This window comes from Schistocerca piceifrons, chromosome X (assembly GCF_021461385.2).
Source record: "Schistocerca piceifrons isolate TAMUIC-IGC-003096 chromosome X, iqSchPice1.1, whole genome shotgun sequence".
NCBI classification, from domain to species: domain Eukaryota; kingdom Metazoa; phylum Arthropoda; class Insecta; order Orthoptera; family Acrididae; genus Schistocerca; species Schistocerca piceifrons.
In genome coordinates, this window is record NC_060149.1 from 687,690,084 (window position 1) to 687,713,269 (window position 23,186).

Here is a 23,186-nt window from a genome sequence, read left to right on the forward strand (position 1 = left end):
AATTTAAAACATTACTAGGAACAAAATCATTTAATGGAACAACATTCATCTTCATTTCAATCTTTATTATGATACTATTTAATAATTTCATAGGATTATTCCCTTACATCTTTATTAGACAAGACATTTGGCATTAACATTTGCAATTGCTCTACCTATATGATTAAGATTTATGTTATTTGGATGAATTAATCATACCAATCACATATTTACACACCTTGTTCCTCAAGGAACACCACCTGCATTAATATCATTTATAGTATTAATTGAAACAATTAGAAATGTCATTTGACCAGGTACGCTAGCAGTATGACTAGCAGCAAATATAAATGCAAGACACTTACTATTAACATTACTAGGAAATACAGGACCATCTATAGCAATAAACTTAATTTCACTTTTAATTATTGGACAAATACTTCTGTTAATTCTAGAATCAGCAGTAGCAATAATTCAAGCTTATGTTTTCTCAATTTTAAGAACTTTATATTCTAGAGAAGTATACCAAACCTATGTTAACAACTCACTCAAACCACCCATTCCACTTAGTAAATTACAGACCTTGACCATTAACAGGAGCAATTGGAGCAATAGTTCTAGTATCAGGATTAGCAAAATGATTTCACCTATTTAACATTAACTTATTAATAATCGGATTTAGAATTACCCTACTAACTATAATCCAATGATGACGAGATGTAGTACGAGAAGTAACATACCAAGGACTACTTATGGGATTTGTATCAATTGGATTACGATGAGGAATAATTTAATTAATTGCATCAGAAGTACTATTCTTTGTTTCATTTTTCTGAGCATTTCTTAGAAGAAGACTAGCACCTACTATTGAACTGGGGATATTATGACCCCCAATAGGAATCCAGCCTTTTAATCCTATACAAATTCCATTACTTAATATCGCTATTCTTTTGGCATCAGGAGTATCAGTAACATGAGCACATCATAGTTTAATAGAATCTAATCATACTCAAGCATTACAAGGACTATTCTTCACAGTATTACTAGGAATATACTTCACTATACTTCAAGCATACGAATATTGAGAAGCACCCTTCACCATTGCAGACGCAGTTTATGGATCAACATTCTTTGTTGCAACAGGATTCCATGGTCTACATGTAATTATGGGAGCAATTTTCTTATCAACATGTCAACTTCGACATTCAATAAACCAATTCTCACCAAGGCACCACTTTGGATTTGAAGCAGCAGCATGATACTGACAATTTGTAGACGTAGTATGATTATTCTTATACATCTCTATTTATTGATGAGGTAGATAATTGTTTTTCTGGTATAAATAGTACATTTGACTTCCAATCAGAAAGCTTGATATAAATCAAGAAAAACAATACTAATTTTACCTACAAGAATTTTTATTAGATTTATTATTCGAATAATTGTTATAAACCTTGCAACAACATTATCAAAAAAATTGATTAATGACTGAGAAAAAAGGTCACCATTTGAGTGTGGGTTTGACCCAAAAAGATCAGCACGAATACCATTCTCACTTCGATTCTTCTTAATTGCAGTAATTTTCTTAATTTTTGATGTAGAAATCGCACTAATCCTTCCAATTGTAATTATTTTTAAAACTTCAGACATTATGATCTGAACAGTATCAACAATATTTTTTATTATAGTGTTACTAGGTGGACTATACCATGAATGAAATCAAGGAGCCTTACAATGAGCAGAATAAAGGGTTGTAGTTAACTATAACATTTGCGTTGCATTCAAAAAGTATTGATATAATCAATCAACCTTAGATAGAATAAGAAGCGAAATATTGAAGTTAGTTTCGACCTGGAAGGTTGGTAAATAAAATACCCTTATTCTTATTAAATGAAGCCAAAAAGAGGCGTATTACTGTTAATAATATAATTGAACTATAAAGTTCCAATTAAGGAAATGTAAAGCCAATTTGAAAGCTGCTATCTTTTTATATTAGCGGTTAAACTCTGTTAACATTTCTAAAATTTATATAGTTTAAATAAAACATTACATTTTCACTGTAAAAATAATATATGTATATTTATAAATACCTAAAAGTAAAAATACTTCCTTAACATCTTCAGTGTCACGCTCTAATTATAAGCTATTTAAGTAAACGAAAAATAATACCACCAAAATAAATATTCAAAAAATAAAAGTTAAAAGATAAATCTTAAAATTAGAATCATATCAACCTTGTATATAACTAATTAAATAAATAAATAGTCTATACAAACCTTGACCACCAAATAATTCACCTCAACCATAATCAAATGATTTACATGAATAATAACCCAATTTTAAAGGAACAAATCTAATAAACTTAGTTGAAAGAAAAGGTATAAACAACATAGAACCAGCAAATCTGACAAAAGAAAGTATTCTTAAAGAAAGTAAATTTTGAGAAAAATCAAAATTAGAAACAAGATAACCCAAATAAGCACCCAAAACAACTACAGTAATAGTTAAAAACTTTAAATAATAAGGCAAGGCAATCACATGAGGAACAGGAAAAATTAACCAAGACAAAAGACTACCACCAAAAACAGCAACAAACAATAAACCAATTATACCGAACGAAATATAATAACCCTTATCATCAAAAGAAAATCTAGAATAAAAATTATTATCACCAGATATTGAATAATAAAAAAGACGAAACGATTAAGAAGCAGTTAAACCAGTAGAAAAGAAATAAAGAAAAAAATCAAACAATTAATTCATTTTAAACAAACCATTTCAAGAATTAAATCCTTTGAATAAAAACCTGCTAAAAATGGTATACCACACAAAGACAAACTAGAAACATTAAAACAACTGAGGTTAAAGGTATAAAATTAACAATTGAACCTATAAAACGAATATCCTGAGAATCCTTTAAATTATGAATTATTGAACCTGCACACATAAACAATAAATCCTTAAATAAAGCAAGAGATAATAAATGAAAAAATGCAAGTTTTGGGTAACCCATAGCCAAAATTCTTATTATTAAACCAAGTTGTCTTAAAGTAGAAAGAGCAATAATTTTCTTCAAATCAAATTCAAAATTTGCTCCCAAACCAGCCATAAATATAGTTATACAACCAATTAAGGGTAAGAATCAACCACAATTATAAGTATCTACTATTGGTCTTAAACGAATTACTAAATAAACCCCAGCAGTAACAAGAGTAGAAGAATGAACCAAAGCAGAAACAGAAGTAGGAGCAGCCATAGCAGCAGGAAGTCAAGAAGAAAAGGGAATTTGAGCTCTTTTAGTTATAGCTGCTAAAACAATTAATATCGTAATAAGCTTTATTTCAAAAGAATTAGAAATAAAATCATAATAATAAATATAATTTCAACCACCAAAATTCAATATTCAAGCAATAGAAATTAAAATAGCAACATCACCAATACGATTAGAAAGTGCAGTTAACATACCCGCACTATAAGATTTCACATTTTGATAGTAAATAACTAAACAATAAGAAACTATACCTAAACCATCCCATCCCAATAAAATTCTAATCAAATTAGGACTAGTAATTAAAAAACCTATAGAAAGAAGAAATATTAAAACAATAACAATAAAACGATTTATATTTTTTTCTCTCGATATATAATCCTCTTTATAATAAATAACCAAAGAAGAAATATACATAACAATAGACATAAAAATAAGAGACATTCAATCCAAAATTAAAGAAGATCAAGACATAATTCTATTTAATAATCTAAGTTCACCTACCAAATTTAAAGAAGGAGGAGCAGCTATTTTAGATTATCTCAAAAGGAATCATCATAAAGCCATTCTTGGTATCAAATTAATTATACCCTTGTTAATTAATAATCTTCGTCTACCTAAATGCTCATAAATAATATTAGATAAACAAAATAAACCAGAAGAACACAAACCAAAACCAACCATTAAGGAAAGAGAACCTATACAACCTCATCAATTCGTAGTCATCAATCCTCCAATAACCATTCTTATATGAGCAAAAGAAGAATATGCAATTAAAGACTTTAAATCAACCTGACGAAATCAAATAAATTTAACAATAACCCCACCAGATAAACCTAAAGACAATCAAAAATAATTAAACTTTAAACCCAAATAAGAAATAACCTTCATAACACGAAAAATACCATTACCACCTAACTTTAATAAAACACCAGCAAGAATCATTCTACCTGAAATAGGGGCCTCAACATGAGCCTTAGGAAGCCATAAATGAACCAAAAATATTGGCATCTTAACTAAAAGAACAAGAATTATAAACACACAAAATATAAAATAATAAGAACCCAAATCTACCAATAAAGGAAAATATAAAGTATTAGAAAAATCATAAACCCTAAATAACACTAATAATAAAGGCAATCTAGCAACCAGGGTATAAAAAATTAAATAAACACCATCCTGTAAACGTTCAGGTTGATTGCCTAAACCCAAAATCAAAAGTAAAGTAGGAACGAATCTAGCCTCAAAAAAAATATAAAAAGAAAGAAGACTCAATCTAGCAAACGAACAATAAAGCATAATCATTACAATTAAGACTATAAAGACAAAAAAATTATAATGATAATAACTTAAATAAACTGAACCTCTAGCAGTAATTATTAAAGAACAAATTCAAAAATTAAACAAAATCAAACTAAAAGAAAAATAATCAATACCAAAATAATATCTGATCATATTCAAATCTGCATTTGAATAAACACAAATCATAAAAACAAAACTAGACAGAAACATTAAAGAATGAACCAACCATCAACAATTATTAACCAAACAAAGAGGGATCAAAAAAATTGTTGTAAATAAATACTTTAACGTAAAGATAAACCAAAAGAATTAAAAAATCATTCCCATGAGAACGAATTATTGAAACTAAAATAGAAAGATCTAAAGCACCTTCACAAACAGAAAAATCCCAAAACAATAATCATAATCAAACTCAATAAGAAAAACAATAACCAATATAAATAAAGAAAGAACAATATATTCTAATCTCAAAAGAACCAGTAATAAATGCTTACGTTTAGAAGAAAAAACATAAACACCAGCAAAACAAATCAATAAAGAAGTAAAGACAGAGAATATAAACATTAGTTTTAATAGTTTAAAAAAAAAACCGGTCTTGTAAACCTGAAATAAGTCCAGCCCCCACTTTTAAAACTTCAGAGGTGAAAAAGCTTTCCATCATAGGTCCCCAAAATCGATATCTTTAATAAACTAACCCCTGAAATGATCAAAATAATAATAATATCACTATCAAACGTAATAAATATTAATTTTATTAAATTAAGACACCCAATATCAATAATGCTTTTCATTATCCTACAAACTTTTCTAGTTGGACTAATAACAGGAACAATATAGGAAAGATATTGATTATCATATATTTTATTTTTAACGTTTCTTGGTGGTATATTAGTTCTATTTATTTATATTACGAGAATTGCATCAAGCGAAATATTTCAACCTAAATCATTTACGATAATTATTACCTTAACAATATGAATATTTATCGTATCAACATTAATTATTTTAGATATAACAATATTTAAAGACTTTTTTCAAAATACTGAAACTATAAATATTGATAATTCAATCAGTTATCAAGGAATAACAATATCTTTAGAAAATCTATATAATAAACAAACATTCATTATCACAATAATAATAATAATTTATTTATTTTTAGCACTATTAGCAGTTGTTAAAATCACCAATATTAACCAGGGGCCTATTCGTAAAATAAGATAATTTACTAATGAATAAACCCCTACGATTAAGACATCCTTTAATTAATATCATTAATAACTCTTTAGTTGATTTACCCGCGCCAACAAATAATTCATTTTGATGAAATTTTGGGTCCCTACTAGGGTTATGTTTGGTAATTCAAATTGTAACTGGACTATTTTTAGCTATACATTATACATCAAAAATTGAAATAGTATTTAGTAGTGTAGTTCACGTCTGCCGAGACGTAAATAATGGCTGAATTATTCGAACCTTACATGCAAATAGAGCTTCTATATTTTTTATTTGTATTTATTTACATGTCGGACGAGGAATTTACTACGGATCTTAGATATACATACACACCTGAATAATTGGTACAGTAATCCTATTCTTAGTTATAGCAACTGCATTTATAGGGTACGTTTTACCTTGAGGTCAAATATCATTCTGAGGTGCGACAGTAATTACTAATTTATTATCAGCAATTCCATATTTAGGAACAGATTTAGTTCAATGAGTATGAGGAGGGTTTGCTGTTGATAATGCAACATTAAATCGATTCTTTACATTCCATTTTGTACTACCGTTTATTATTGCTGCAATGGCAGCAATTCATTTATTCTTCCTCCACCAAACAGGGTCTAATAACCCCTTACGCCTAAATGGAGATATTGAAAGAATCCCATTTCACCCATACTTTACTTTCAAGGAGTCTATTACATTTTTATTAATAACATCATTATTAATTATATTGTGCTTAATTAATCCTTACCTCCTAGGGGATCCAGATAATATTGTACCTGCTAACCCGTTAGTAACCCCCGTCCATATTCAACCAGAATGATATTTCTTATTTGCATACGCAATTCTACGATCAATCCCTAATAAGCTAGGAGGTGTTATTGCATTATTCTTATGAATTAGAATCTTAATAATTTTACCATTTTATAATAAAACACTATTCCAAGTTATTCAATTCTATCCTATTAATCAGATGTTATTCTGAATTATAGTAGTTGTTGTATGCTTATTAACATGAATTGGTAAACGACCTGTTGAAGAACCTTACATTATAAAAGGACAATTCTTAACAATTATCTACTTTACATACTTCTTAATTAATGTGCATGTTGAAAATGCATGAGATAAACTAATTAAGGAATAATAAGTTAATTAGCTTAGGAAAAGCATATGTTTGAAAACATAAAAGTAGAAGTTTAACTCTTCTATTAACTTTTCTTAAAAAATTTCACTAAATAAATGAAATAAATAAAATCTTTAAAACAACAAAGAAAATAAAAAAATTTAAAAATAAAGGCAAAAACTTTTTCAAGCTAAGTACATTAACTTATCATAGCGAAAACGTGGTAATGTCCCCCGAACTCAAATAAAACCAAAGGACATAACAGCAAGCTTAATAAAAAATATAAAAGAATAAAAGTCACCACCTAAAAAAATTAAAGCTAATAATATTCTTATAAAAACAATTCTAGTATACTCAGCTAAAAAAAAAGTAAACCCTCCTGCACCATATTCAAAATTAAAACCGGAAACTCACTCAGATTCACCTTCGGCAAAGTCAACAGGAGTACGGTTAGTTTCAGCTAAACATGAAGCAAAACAAGCTAAAGTTAAAGGAAAAGAAATAATAATAAATCGACAATAAAGCTGATAATTTATAAAATCAAACATGTTAAAACTACCAATTAAAACAATTAAAGATAATAAAATTAAAGCCAAACTAACTTCGTATGAAATTGTTTGAGCAACAGAACGAAGAGAACCTAGTAAAGAATAATTTGAATTAGAAGACCAACCAGCAATTATAACAGTATAAACACCTAATCTAGTACAACATAAAAAAACAAAAATCCATTAGAAAAAGAACATATATAAGTTAAGTAAGGGAAAATCACTCAAACAGCCAAGGAAATTATTAAATTAAAAACAGGAGAAAAATAATAAAGTAAATAATTAGATATGATAGGAATTGGCTGCTCCTTACAAATTAACTTAATAGCAACACTAAAGGGTTGAGGAATTCCTGCAAAACCAACTTTATTTGGACGCTTTCGAATTTGGATGTAACCTAAAACCTTATACGCTAATAAAGTTAAAAAAGCAACACTAATTAAAACACAAATAACTAATAAAAGAAAATTCGAAATAAACATAAATAAATCATAAAGTATCAATACTATTTGTAGAAAAAATCTACGTAAATGAATTCTAAATTCAACACATTAATCTGTCAAAATAGTAATTTAATTAGTATTAACCAATAAAATAAAAAATATTTCAACCATATGGTCCATTCGTACTAATATGAATTAATAATGTTAGGATAGAAACCGACCTGGCTCACACCGGTCTGCACTCAGATCATGTAAGAATTTAAAGGTCGAACAGAGCTAATTACTGGTCTACTGCACCCAAAATTTTTCTTAATCCAACATCGAGGTCGCAATCTGCTTTGTCGATATGAGCTCTCATAAACAATTACGCTGTTATCCCTAAGGTAACTTAATCTTATGATCATAAATTATGGATCAAAATAACAAACATAAATAAATGATATAATAATGAAGAACTTATTTATTCTTCATGTCACCCCAACAAAACATCATCATTAAATATAGAAAAACAAACAAAAAACTATATCAAAATAAAATGTTAACCTCTATAGGGTCTTCTCGTCCTAAAGAAAAATTTAAGCCTTTTGACTCAAAAGTTAAATTCAAATATTTATTATAGAGACAGTTTATTTCTCGTCAAGCCATTCATTCCAGCCACTAATTAAGTGACAAATGATTATGCTACCTTTGCACGGTCAAAATTCCACGGCTCGTTAAAAATCTGCTCAGTGAGCAGGCCAGACCTCAAAGTATTTTCAAGAGGACATGTTTTTGATAAATGGGCAGAAATCAATTTTGTCTAGTTCCTAATAATAAATTCACAAGGTAAAAATTATATACAAATAAATATACTAATTCGATCATTATTACAAAAATTTTAAAATTAAGTAAATAATCTTAATAAAAAACCTAAAATACTTATAGGATCAAAATAAAAAATAATGAACTAAAACGTAATCTTAGAGATAGCTGGTTTAAAGCTTACTACTATATTTTATAAAACAAATTATATTTTATTAACTTCAAAGCTTATCCCTTAAAGAATAAATAAGTTAATATTTATACCTAAAAAATTAAATATAAACAATTAACTTCAAAAAATTAATTTTTTTCTTTAGAAACTAGAGATCTTGGGAAACGAATAACATCTCATTTCTATAAATAATTTAATAATAATTATGACACATTAACTATAAATTATTTATAAATCAACCCAAATCGAGACAAGTAAAGTAAATACTAAAATTTTGATAAACCCTGATACAAAAGGTACAATAAATAAAATCTGCTTTTAATTATTTAAATTAATATTTCATAATATAGTTACATTACCTATAAACTATAATCTAAAAAATCAATTCTACAAAATATACTAAGACAAAATTCGACAAAATTATTTTTATTAAATAATAAATAAACAAAAAATAAATATAATAATATAAATAATCAAGATATCCTGATTTGCACAGAAAAATTTTCAGTGTAAATGAAACACTTTACTAATAAGTTATATCGTGAAACTCTATCTAGATACACTTTCCAGTACATCTACTACGTTATTACTTATCTCATCTAAATTGAAGCTAAATTAATATAATAAGATAGAATATACAATAATGAGAGCGACGGGCGATGTGTACACACCTCAGAGCCAATATCAGTTAAATTAAATAAATTTAATTACTATCAAATCCATCTTCATTTATAGTATTTCACCATAAAATCCGTTATAAACAAAAATCTAGAGTAACCCATCTCCTCTTAACTATAACCTGCATCTTGACCTGAAAAATTTTATAATTATAAATCTTGAGAATAATAACTCTAAAAAGAACCTCTGATAACGGAGATATACAATAAAATAAATTAAGTAGAGTATATCGTCTATTATCAATTACGGGGTAGGTTCCTCCGAATGGAGTGAGATACCGCCTAATGCTTTGGGTTTAAAGACCTTAACTAATAGTACACTGGTAAATATAATTAACATTTAAAATAATAGGGTATCTAATCCTAGTTTATTATTTAAATTTCACAGATTCATAAAAAGAGCTATAAATAAATTTTAACATTTCACCTTACAAATTTATATTTTAACCCTAAAAATATAAACAACTGTTTTAACCAATAATATTCACTTGTATCAATCGTATAACTGCGGCTGCTGTCACGAATTATGCCGATTCTAAATCAATTGCTAAATCCAAAATCACTTGATAATTAAATCAAATTACTGCAAAATAGAACATTTAGTTTAACAAAACTTATATATAATACAAAGAAAAAGTGAATAAATAAGCAAGAATAAAACATTTGGAAACAAAATAAGAAATTTAAAAATTTATAAAACTAAGAAAAAATAAAAGATTCAAATATTTAAAGAAAAAAAAGAAAAAAACACAAAAAGTGACAAAAAAAAGGAACGCACCTTCGAATGACCACAACAACTTCTCTATTATATATAAATAAAGATTAATATGGAACATGTATACCAATAAATGTATTATATACTTTCTTATTTTATCTTTCTTTTCATTATTAATAAAGAAAGATTAAATAGTATAATAAATATATTTTATACAATTATGTAAACTAATGCAATATGTTATTAATATAAAATTAACTTTATATTAAGTTGACTTAAATATTAATTAGTTAAATAATTTAATTATAGAAATTACATTATTATAATTAATATAATTATTAATATTTATATAATAATTTATATTTAATAATATTAATTATATTTATTATATCCAATAATAATAATATTTATATTAATTTACATATTCTTATACAATTTATAATATAATAACCTATTTTAAGCTAAAAACATTAGTAACTATAATCCTAGGTAAATAAAAGTATTAAAATAATCATTTAATAATAAAAAAATAACATTATAGGTATTTAAATTTAATTAAATGTAATATATTAATATAAATTATTTATTATATATAATATATATTCAAATTATCCGAAACGAGATAAATTAATTAGAAATAACCAAAATAATACATAAACAAATTTTTTAAAAAAATTTTTAATTTATATATTAAATATAAATGAAGTGCCTGATTAAAGGGTTACCTTGATAGGGTAAATCAAGTAAATAAAATTTCCTTCATTAAAAATTACATAAGACAGATTTATACTACCTCCTTTAGTATCAAAATATAGCGTGCATCATACACCTAAATGTAAAAAGGTAAGCTAAACAAGCTAATGGGTTCATACCCCATTTATAGAGGTATCAATCCTCTCCTTTTTAGTGACCAACAACTCTACAAAACTTCTCTTCCTATCAACATTATGATAGGAACGATCCTGTCCATTTCATCAAACTCCTGTTTTGGAATTTGGATAGGACTTGAGATCATCTTACTTTCATTTATTCCGCTCCTAACAAGAAATAAAAATATAATGATAATTGAATCATCAATTAAATATTTTATTGTCGAAGCTATAGCATCGCCAATACTATTATTTACAATTTTGCTGATTCAAATAAAGTATCCATAAGGATGAGAAACAGAATTTATACCATCAATAATAATTAGATCTTGATTATTATTAAAGATCGGGGCTTGCACCCTTTCATTTCTGATTTCCAGAAGTAATAGGAGCTTCAAGATGAAATAACTGTTTAACACTAATAACATGACAAAAAATTGCCCCAATAATGGTATTATCTTATTGTATTCAACTAAGAACTTTCATTTGAACAATTATCATTCTAAGAATTATTATTGGGACAATAGGTGGTTTAAATCAAACATCTCTACGACAACTTCTAGCATATTCCTCAATTAGCCATTTAGGGTGAATAATTAGATCCCTAACAGTTAGAGAAAACATCTGAGAACTATACTTTATTATTTACTCACTATTAAGATTAATTATGGTCTTATTATTTAAGCAACTAAATCTATTTTTTATAAACCAAATTTATTCAGACAGAAATTTAAAAACTGAAATTAAATTCATTATATTTTTATCTCTTTTATCCCTAGGTGGTTTACCACCATTCCTTGGATTTCTACCAAAATGAATTGTAATACAATCATTAATAGAAAATAACATAACAACTATTATAACCATTATGGCTGTATTAACTACAATTACACTTTATAAGTTTATACGTATTAGATTCTCAGCCCTAATAATATCATACACAGGAAAATCATGATCTATAAAAATAAAGTCTCAAAAATCAAGAATTATTCTTCCTATAACAGTAATAATTTCAACAATAGGATTAATCTTAACATCAACCTTAATCTCATTATACTAAGGACTTAAGTTAACTAAACTATTAACCTTCAAAGTTATAATTAAAAGAATAATCTTTTAGGCCTTAGTAACATTTTACACCTCTAGAATTGCAGTCTAGAATCATAATTGAATATACGGCCTAAAACATGGTAAGTGAGAAACATCTCTTAAGTAGATTTACAGTCTACCACCTTAAATTCAGCCATCTTACCACAAAAATTATTATTCTCAACAAACCATAAGGATATTGGTACTTTATACTTCTTATTTGGAGCGTGAGCAGGAATAGTAGGAACATCGATAAGAATACTTATTCGTGCTGAACTTGGTCAACCAGGATCTCTAATTGGAGATGATCAAATTTATAATGTTATTATTACAGCCCACGCATTTGTAATAATTTTTTTATAGTAATACCTATTATAATTGGTGGATTTGGTAATTGACTCGTACCATTAATAATTGGTGCACCAGATATAGCGTTCCCACGAATAAATACTATAAGATTTTGATTACTACCGCCTTCACTAACCCGTCTTCTTACATCTTCTATAGTAGATAACGGTGCTGGTACAGGATGAACAGTTTACCCTCCTCTTGTAGGAGCTATCGCACTTGGAGGGGCATCTGTAGACCTAGCTATTTTTTCACTTCACTTAGCAGGTGTATCATCTATTCTTGGTGCAGTAAACTTCATTACAACAGCAATTAATATACGATCAGAAAGTATAACTCTAGATCAAACACCTTTATTTGTATGATCAGTAGCTATTACAGCCCTTCTCCTCCTTTTATCGCTTCCAGTATTAGCAGGGGCTATTACTATTCTATTAACAGATCGAAATTTAAATACATCATTCTTTGACCCTGCAGGAGGAGGTGACCCAATTCTATATCAACACCTATTTTGATTCTTTGGGCACCCAGAAGTTTACATTTTAATTCTGCCAGGATTTGGAACTATTTCTCACATTGTATGTCAAGAAAGAGGAAAAATTGAATCATTTGGAGCATTAGGTATAGTTTATGCTATATTATCAATTGGACTAATAGGATTTATTGTATGAGCACATCACATATTCACAGTAGGAATAGATGTTGACACACGAGCATACTTTACATCAGCAACAATAATTATTGCTGTACCTACAGGAATTAAGGTATTCAGATGATTAGCTACACTATATGGATCTAAATTCAAATACAATCCACCACTATTATGAGCTTTAGGATTTATTATTCTATTCACAATTGGTGGGCTAACAGGATTAGTATTAGCAAATTCATCACTTGACTTCGTATTACGAGATACATATTATGTAGTAGCTCTCTTCCATTATGTATTATCCATAGGAGCAGTATTTGCAATCATAGGAGGTGTTATTCAATGGTACCCATTATTTACAGGATTAACTATAAATAATACATGATTAAAAATCCAATTTACAATTATATTTATTGGAGTAAACTTAACATTCTTCCCTCAACACTTCCTAGGACTAGCAGGAATACCACGACGATATTCATTAATGGCAACATGATCAAATTTATCTCTTCAAGATGGAGCTTCACCGTTAATGGAGCAACTATCATTCTTCCATGATCATACTATGGTCGTATTATTATTAATTACAGTAATTGTAGGTTATGCCCTAAGTTATATATTATTCATTGCCTATACAAACCGAAACATACTTCATGGACATTTAATTGAAACAATCTGAACAGCACTACCAGCAATTACACTAATTTTTATTGCACTCCCATCATTACGACTACTATATTTACTTGATGATTCAGTAGACGCAATAATCACAATTAAAACAATTGGACGACAATGATACTGAGGATACGAATAATCAGACTTTATAGACATAGAATTTGCCCCTTGTATAACACCAGAACAAGACCTAGAAAACGACGGATTTCGACTTCTAGTTGTAGATAACCGAACAATTCTACCAATAAATACGGAAGTATGAGTATTAACAAGAGCATCAGACGTTCTACACTCATGAGCAGTACCTGCATTAGGGGTTAAAATTGACGCAACGCCAGGTCGACTAAACCAAGGAACAATTACAATAAACCGACCTGGACTGTTCTTTGGACAATGCTCAGAAATCTGTGGAGGAAACCACAGATTCATACCAATTGTAATTGAAAGAACTACAGTAAACTTATTTATCAAGTGATTATCTAAGATAATCTAAGGAGTTAGTTAAAATGTATAACATTAGAGTGTCAATCTAAAATAACTAAATAATTAGTACACTTTGAAATACATCAGATGACCGAAAGTAAGTAATGGTCTCTTAAACCAAAAAATAGTAAATTAAAGACTACTTCTGATGGGGAAATTTAATCCAAATCCCTCAAATATTCCCTCTCATATGATTCTCCCTATTCATTATATTTTCGACTACATTAATTTTATTTAATCAAATAAACTTTTTCTCATTTAAACCAAATCTTATTAAAAGAGCAGAAAAAAGAACAATTATTATAAAAAACTTGAATTGAAAATGATAAACTTATTTTCAACATTTGATCCATCAACTATTATCTTCAATTTATCATTAAATTGAACTAGAACAATCTTAGGATTATTATGAAACACATCCATGTTTTGACTTACACCATCACGGATTAATATTATTTGAAATAAACTAAACTTAACCTTACACAATGAATTTAAAACATTACTAGGACCAAAATCATTCAATGGAACAACATTCAGCTTCATTTCAATTTTTATTATAATACTATTTAATAATTTCATAGGATTATTCCCTTACATCTTTACTAGAGCAAGACATTTAGCATTAACATTTGCAATCCCTCTACCTATATGATTAAGATATATGTTATTTGGATGAATTAATCATACCAATCACATATTTACACACCTTGTTCCTCAAGGAACACCATCTGCATTAATATCATTTATAGTATTAATTGAAACAATCAGAAATGTCATTCGACCAGGTACGCTAGCAGTACGACTAGCAGCAAATATAATTGCAGGACACTTACTATTAACATTACTAGGAAATACAGGACCATCTATAGCAATTAACTTAATTTCACTATTAATTATTGGGCAAATATTTCTGTTAATTCTAGAATCAGCAGTAGCAATAATTCAAGCTTATGTTTTCTCAATTTTAAGAACTATATATTCTAGAGAAGTATACTAAACCTATGTTAACAACTCACTCAAACAACCCATTCCACTTAGTAAATTACAGACCTTGGCCATTAACAGGAGCAATTGGAGCAATAGTTCTAGTATCAGGATTAGCAAAATGATTTCAACTATTTAACATTAACTTATTTATAATCGGATTTAGAATTACCCTACTAACTATAAACCAATGATGATGAGATGTAGTACAAGAAGGAACATACCAAGGACTACATACGGGATTCGTATCAATTGGATTATGATGAGGAATAATTTTATTTATTGCATCAGAAGTACTATTCTTGGTTTCATTTTTCTGAGCATTTCTTAGAAGAAGACTAGCACCTACTATTGAACTAGGGATATTATGACCCCCAATAGGAATCCAGCCTTTTAAACCTATACAAATTCCATTACTTAATACAGCTATTCTTTTGGCATCAGAATAAACAGTAACATGAGCACATCATAGTTTAATAGAATCTAATCATACTCAAGCATTACAAGGACTATTCTTCACGGTATTACTAGGAATATACTTCACTATACTTCAAGCATACGAATATTGAGAAGCACCCTTCACCATTGCAGACGCAGTTTATGGATCAACATTCTTTGTTGCAACAGGATTCCATGGTCTACATGTAATTATCGGAACAATTTTCTTATCAACATGTCTACTTCGACATTCAATAAACCAATTCTCACCAAGACACCACTTTGGATTTGAAGCAGCAGCATGATACTGAAACTTTGTAGATGTAGTATGATTATTCTTATACACCTCTATTTATTGATGATGTAGATAATTGTTTTTCTAGTATAAGTAGTACATTTGACTTCCAATCAAAAAGCTTGGTATAAATCAAGAAAAACAATCTTACTTTTATCTACAAGCATTTTTATTAGATTTATTTTTCGAATAATTGTTATAATCCTTGCAACAACATTATCAAAAAAATTAATTAATGACCGAGAAAAAAGATCACCATTTGAGTGTGGGTTTGACCCATAAAGATCAGCACAAATACCATTCTCACTTCGATTCTTCTTAATTGCAGTAATTTTCTTAATTTTTGATGTAGAAATCTCACTAATCCTTCCAATTGTAATTATTTTTAAAACTTCAGACATTATAATCTGAACAGTATCAACAATATTTTTTATTATAGTATTACTAGGTGGACTATACCATGAATGAAATCAAGGAACCTTACAATGAGCAGACTAAAGGCTTGTAGTTAACTATAACATTTGGGTTGCATTCAAAAAGTATTGATATAATCAATCAACCTTAAATAGAATAAGAAGCGAAATATTGCAGTCAGTTTCGACCTGGAAGGTTGGTAAATAAAATACCCTTATTCTTATTAATTGAAGCCAAAAAGAGGCGTATTACTGTTAATAATATAATTGAACTATAAAGTTCCAATTAAGTAAATGTAAAGCCAATATGAAAGCTGCTAACTTTTTGTATTAGCGGTTAAACTCCGTTAACATTCCTAAAATTTAAAAAGTTTAAATAAAACATTATATTTTCACTGTAAAAATAATATATGTATATTTATAAATACCTAAAAGTAAAAATACTTCCTTAACATCTTCAGTGTCACGCTCTAATTATAAGCTATTTAAGTAAACGAAAAATAATACCACCAAAATAAATATTAAAAAAATAAAAGTTAAAAGATAAATCTTAAAATTAGAATCATATCAACCTTGTATATAACTATTTAAATAAATAAATAGTCTATACAAACCTTGACCACCAAATAATTCACCTCAACCATAATCAAATGATTTAGATGAATAATAACCCAATTTTAAAGGAACAAATCTAATAAACTTAGTTGAAAGAAAAGGTATAAACAACATAGAACCAGCAAATCTGACAAAAGAAAGTATTCTTAAAGAAAGTAAATTTTGAGAAAAATCAAAATTAGAGATAAGATAACCCAAATAAGCACCCAAAACAACTACAGTAATAGTTAAAAACTTTAAATAATAAGGCAAGGCAATCACATGAGGAACAGGAAAAATTAACCAAGACAAAAGACTACCACCAACAACAGCAACAAACAATAAACCCATTATACCAAACGAAATATAATAACCCTTATCATCAAAAGAAAATGTAGAATAAAAATTATTATCACAAGATACTGAATAATAAAAAAGACGAAAAGAATAAGTAGCAGTTAAAACAGCAGAAAAGAAATAAAGAAAAAATCAAACAATTAATTCATCTTAAACAAACCATTTCAAGATTTAAATCCTTTGAATAAAAACCTGTTAAAAATGGTATACCACACAAAGACAAACTAGAAACATTAAAACAAACTGAAGTTAAAGGTATAAAATTAACAATTGAACCTATAAAACGAATATCCTTAGATTCCTTTAAATTATGAATTATTGAACCTGCACACATAAACAATAAAGTCTTAAATAAAGCATGAGATAATAAATGAAAAAATGCAAGTTTTGGGTAACCCATAGCCAAAATTCTTATTATTAAACCAAGTTGTCTTAAAGTAGAAAGAGCAATAATTTTCTTCCAATCAAATTCAAAATTTGCTCCCAAACCAGCCATAAATACAGTTATAAAACCAATTAAAAGTAAGAATCAACCACAATTATAAGTATCTAATATTGGTCTGAAACGAATTAATAAATAAACCCCAGCAGTAACAAGAGTAGAAGAATGAACCAAAGCAGAAACAGGAGTAGGAGCAGCCATAGCAGCAGGAAGTCAAGAAGAAAAGGGAATTTGAGCTCTTTTAGTTATAGCTGCTAAAACAATTAATATAGTAATAAGCTTTATTTCAAAAGAATTAGAAATAAATTCATAATAATAAATATAATTTCAACCACCAAAATTCAATATTCAAGCAATAGAAATTAAAATAGCAACATCACCAATACGATTAGAAAGTGCAGTTAACATACCCGCACTATAAGATTTCACATTTTTATAGTAAATAACTAAACAATAAGAAACTAAACCTAAACCATCCCATCCCAATAAAATTCTAATCAAATTAGGACTAATAATTAAAAAACCTATAGAAAGAATAAATATTAAAACAATAACAATAAAATGATTTATATTTTTTTCTCCCGATATATAATCCTCTCTATAATAAATAACCAAAGAAGAAATATACATAACAAAAGACATAAAAATAAGAGACATTCAATCCAAAACTAAAGTCATAACAACCATAGAACCATTTAAATTAAAATTTCTCATTCAACAAAAACACTATAATCAATAATTAAATAATAAATACCCAAAATAAATATTATAGTTCTAGAAAAAAATTAAGAAAAAGAACTCGAAGAACAAATAGAAAACAAATTCACGGCCTAAGATGAAAAATTCATATCATTGATTCCACATAACAATATTTTTAATTAAAATACTTAAGCAACCTAAACAAAATAAATACTCCCCCTTTAAACAAAGAATATTTAAAGGCAATCAATGAAAAAGTAAGAGATGATATTCACGAAAATAACCAAGGGAACAAGTATAAACACCAGAATAATAATTACCATGCTGAGAATAAGAATACATATATAATGTATAAACAGCTCTAAAAAAAGACAAAGAAATTAAAGCATAAAACCTAAAGAAGATCAAGACATAATTCTATTTAATAATCTAAGTTCACCTACCAAATTTAAAGAAGGAGGAGCAGCTATATTAGATGATCTCAAAAGGAATCATCATAAAGCCATTCTTGGTATCAAATTAATTATACCTTTGTTAATTAATAATCTTCGTCTACCTAAACGCTCATAAATAATATTAGATAAACAAAATAAACCAGAAGAACACAAACCATGACCAACCATCAAGGAAAGAGAACCTATACAACCTCATCAATTCATAGTCATCAATCCTCCAATAATCATTCTTATATGAGCAACAGAAGAATATGCAATTAAAGACTTTAAATCAACCTGACGAAATCAAATAAATCTAACAATAACCCCACCAGATAAACTTAAAGACAATCAAAAATAATTAAACTTTAAACCCAAATAAGAAATAACCTTCATAACACGAAAAAAACCTTAACCACTTAACTTTAATAAAACACCAGCAAGAATCATTCTACCTGAAATAGGGGCCTCAACATGAACCTTAGGCATCTTAACTAAAAAAGCAAGAATTATAAACACATAAAATATAAAATAATAAGAACCAAAATAAACCAATAAAGGAAAATATAAAGTATTAGAAAAATCATAAACCCTAAATAACACTAATAATAAAGGCAATCTAGCAACCAGGGTATAAAAAATTAAATAAACACCAGCCTGTAAACATTCAGGTTGATAGCCTCAACCCAAATTCAAAAGTAAAGTAGGAACTAATCTAGCCTCAAAAAAAATATAAAAAGAAAGAAGACTCAATCTAGCAAATGAACAATAAAGCATAATCATTAAAATTAAGACTATAAAGACAAAAAAATTAGAATGATAAGAACTTGAATAAACTGAACCTCTAGCAGTATTTATTAAAGAACAAATTCAAAAAATAAGTAAAATCAAACTAAAAGAAAAATAATCAATACCAACATAATATCTAATCATAATCAAATCTGCATATGAATAAACACAAATCATAAAAACAAAACTAGACAGAAACATTAAAGAATGAACCAACCATCAACAATTATTAACCAAACAAAGAGGGATCAAAAAAAATGTTATAAATAAATACTTTAACATAAAGATAAACCAAAAGATTTAAAAAATCATTCCCATGAGAACGAATTATTGAAACTAAAATAGAAAGACCTAAAGCACCTTCACAAACAGAAAGAACCAAAAAAATGACAGGAAAAAAATAATCATAATTAAACTAAATAAGAAAAACAATAACCAATATAAATAAAGAAAGAACAATATATTCTAATCTCAAAAGAACCATTAATAAACAATTACGTTTAGAAGAAAAAACATAAACACCAGCTATATAAATCAATAAAGAAGTAAAGACAGAGAATATAAACATTAGTTTTCATAGTTTAAAAAAACCCAGTCTTGCAAACCGGAGATAAGTCCCGCCCCAACTTTTGAAACTACAGAGGTGAAAAAGCTTTCCATCATCGGTCCCAAAAACCGATATTTTTAATAAACTAACCCCCGAAATGATCAAATTAATATTTATATCACTATCAAACGTAATAAATATTAATTTTATTAAATTAAGACACCGAATATCAATAATGCTTTTCATTATCCTACAAACGTTTCTAGTTGGACTAATAACAGGAACAATAATGGAAAGATATTGATTATCATATATTTTATTTTTAACGTTTCTTGGTGGTATATTACTTCTATTTATTTATATTACGAGAATTGCATCAAACGAAATATTTCAACCTAAAACAATTATGATAATTATTACCTTAACAATATGAATATTTATCATACCAACATTAATTATTTTAGATATAACAATATTTATAGACTTTTTCAAAAATACTGAAACTATAAATATTGATAATTCAATCAATTATCAAGAAATAACAATATCTTTAGAAAAACTATATAATAGACCAACATTCATTATCACAATAATAATAATTATTAATTTATTTTTAACACTATTAGCAGTTGTTAAAATCACCAATATTAACCAGGGGCCTATTCGTAAAATAAGATAATTTACTAATGAATAAACCCTTACGAGTAAGACATCCTTTAATTAAAATCATTAATAACTCTTTAGTTGATTTACCTGCACCGAACAAATATTTCATTTTGATGAAATTTTGGGTCCCTACTAGGGTTATGCTTGGTAATTCAAATTGTAACTGGACTATTTTTAGCTATACATTATACATCAAATATTGAAATAGCATTTAGTAGTGTAGTTCACATCTGCCGAGACGTATATAATGGCTGAATTATTCGAACCTTACATGGAAATGGAGCTTCTATATCTTTTATTTGTATTTATTTACATGTTGGATGAGGAATTTACTACGGATCCTACATATACATACACACCTGAATAATTGGTACAGGAATCCTATTCTTAGTTATAGCAACTGCATTGATGGGATACGTTTTACCTTGAGGTCAAAAATCATTCTGAGGTGCGACAGTAATTACTAATTTATTATCAGCAATTCCATATTTAGGCACAGATTTAGTTCAATGAGTATGAGGAGGGTTTGCTGTTGATAATGCAACATTAAATCGATTCTTTACATTCCATTTTGTACTACCATTTATTATTGCTGCAATGGCAGCAATTCATTTATTCTTCCTCCACCAAACAGGGTCTAATAACCCCTTAGGCCTAAATGGAGATATAGAAAAAATCCCATTTCACCCATACTTTACTTTCAAGGACTCTATTACATTTGTATTAATAACATCATTATTAATTATATTGCGCTTAATTAATCCTTACCTCCTAGGGGATCCAGATAATATTGTACCTGCTAACCCATTAGTAACCCCCGTCCATATTCAACCAGAATGATATTTCTTATTTGCATACGCAATTCTACGATCAATGGTGTTTTATAATAAAACACCATTCTGAGGTATTCAATTCTATCCTATTAATCAGATTTTATTCTGAATAATAGTAGTTGTTGTATGCTTATTAACATGAATTGGTAAACGACCTGTTGAAGAACCTTACATTATAACAGGACAAATCTTAACAATTATCTACTTTACATACTTCATAATTAATGTGCATGTTGCAAACGCATGAGATAAACTAATTATGGAATAATAAGTTAATTAGCTTAGGAAAAGCATATGTTTTGAAAACATAAAACAATAAGTTTAACTCTTCTATTAACTTTTCTTAAAAAATTTCACTAAATAAATGAAATAAAAAAATCTTTAAATCAACAAAGAAAATAAAAAAATTTAAAGATAAAGACAAAAAACTTTTTCAAGCTGAGTACATTAACTTATCATAACGAAAACGTGGTAATGTCCTCCGAACTCTAATAAAACCAAAGGACATAACAGCAGGCTTAATAAAAAAATATAAAAGAATAAAAGCCACCACCTAAAAAAAATTAAAGCTAATAACATTCTTATAAAAACAATTCTAGTATACTCAGCTAAAAAAATTAAAGTAAACCCGCCTGCACCATATTCAATATTAAAACCTGAAACTAACTCAGATTCACCTTCGGCAAAGTCAACAGGAGTACGGTTACTTTCAGCTAAACAAGAAGCAAATCAAGCTAAAGCTAAAGGAAGAGAAATAATAATAAATCAACAATAAAGCTGATAATTTATGAAATCAAACATGTTAAAACTACCAATTAAAATAATTAAAGATAATAAAATTAAAGCCAAACTAACTTCGTATGAAATTGTTTGAGCAACAGAACGAAGACAACCTAGTAAAGAATAATTTGAATTAGAGGACCAACCAGCAATTATAACAGTATAAACACCTAATCTAGTACAATATAAAAAAACAAAAATCCATAAGAAAAAGAACATATATAAGTTAAGTAAGGGAAAATCACTCAAACAGCCAAGGAAATTATTAAATTAAAAACAGGAGAAAAATAATAAAGTAAATAATTATATATGATAGGAATTGACTGCTCCTTACAAAATAACTAAATAGCATCACTAAAGGGTTGAGGAACTCCTGTAAAACCTACTTTATTTGGACCCTTTCGAATTTCGATGTAACCTAAAACCTTATGCTCTAATAAAGTTAAAAAAGCAACACTAATTAAAACAGAAATAACTAATAAAGGAAAATTCAAAATAAACATAAATAAATCATAAAGTATCAATACTATTTGTAGAAAATTTCTAC

The 23,186-nt window shown here is 27.6% G+C and overlaps 2 pseudogenes; both read right to left on the reverse strand.

The window, feature by feature from the left end:
* Positions 1–2,241: 2,241 nt before the first annotated feature.
* Positions 2,242–3,703, reverse strand: LOC124722033 (annotated as a pseudogene).
* Positions 3,704–9,617: 5,914 nt separating this feature from the next.
* LOC124722610 lies at positions 9,618–22,937 on the reverse strand (annotated as a pseudogene).
* Positions 22,938–23,186: the final 249 nt, after the last annotated feature.